Below are 1,556 nucleotides of genomic sequence, written 5' to 3' on the forward strand. Positions count from 1 at the left end.
CGCTGGCGGCGAATTGCGCAAATTCGCTGCAAATTCGCGCCTGGCGAATAAATTCGCCCATCACTACAGCTGAGTCACTTTTGGTTGAGCAGTGCAGTGCAGCAGGGTTTAGTATACATTTAATCGTGGATAGGCAATGACTAATGAGAAGGCAGATATATATGGAACTTTGACTCACCATACCACAAGTCATATAGCACAAAACTAAAAAATTATGATACTGCCTTAAAAATGCTCTATTTTGCCTAAAATATCAAATAAGGTAAACAATAAATTTGCCTTGCCTGTCTTTTTAAAGTGATACTGAAACATATCTTTGGAACGGTGACAGTTTGCAAATTGATCGGAATTGTAGTTTGAGCAACAGCTACTGTAGCTGAGTGGGAAATTGGCATAATGTGTTGTGATCAAGTTATATAGGTACTTCAAGCATGCTTGCTAAATGTTCTTTGGTATAATGGAAAGAATAAGGTCTAGATCAGCTATAGTAGAGAGATTGATGCCTCATCTCAGCGATAGAAATGGAACATACCATAGTTCTGCACAGCTTTAGATAAAGACTTATGGGGCAACACTCTGGCCTCGCTCATCTCTTCTATTACTTCCACTGCAATTCCAATGATCTTTACTGTAAAGGTTAGCTGTCCCAGGTGAAGGTAAAAAGTAAATCAAAACCAAAAAATGGACCGCACTCATTCAGGAATTAGTGCAAATAAGTGATTTATTGAAAAAAACATTCAACATTTCCAGCAATGCTGTGCTCTTCCCCAACGACCAACCAAACGAGAAAAAAAAAAAAAAAAAGGAAGGAGGAGCACAGAAGTGCTGGAAAAGTTGAATGTTTTTCAATAAATCACATATATATATAGTAATATATATTTAAGTAATATATATTTGTAATTACAGAAAATGTGTTACTGAAGGACTTACTGACAGCATGTCTAACCCATGTAATTGCAAATATATATTACTTAAATTTTATCTTCTCAAAAATGAAAAATACTTCTCTGAAAATGAGACTGCCATTAAAAAGGGAAAAGGTGTACTTGAGAAGCCATTTTAGACACTTCCTTTTTAAACAATCCAATATCTATAAAATGTAAGTGGGTTCTGACACAAGGGGAAACTTTTGTACTAAATAAGTAGATATTTGCTACTCAAGAAATAAAAAAAACAAGAGATGTGTGTCTTCTTTCAGGTTTTTCTCATAAATGCTCAACAAACAAAATTCAATATTTTTGTGATGCAGGTGACTGAGACAGAAAATGTCAGGCAATGAAAGAGTGCCTTGAATTGGACTTTAAGACCTTCTTTAAAGCGAGCACACATCTTTGCATATTAGACATAAAAGCTTTATTGTTTAATAGAAAAGCAATGAAATATCAGTATTGGTTGAAATCATATATTTATAGTAAGAAATAATATATATTCCTACATATTATAAGAATGTAACATATATATATATATATATATATATATATATATATATATATATATATATATATATTACTGTATGTATGCAGTGTATTATAGTTGCTAAATATGTATGCAATATA

This window comes from Xenopus laevis, chromosome 1S, assembly GCF_017654675.1.
Source record: "Xenopus laevis strain J_2021 chromosome 1S, Xenopus_laevis_v10.1, whole genome shotgun sequence".
Taxonomy (NCBI): Eukaryota; Metazoa; Chordata; class Amphibia; order Anura; family Pipidae; genus Xenopus; species Xenopus laevis.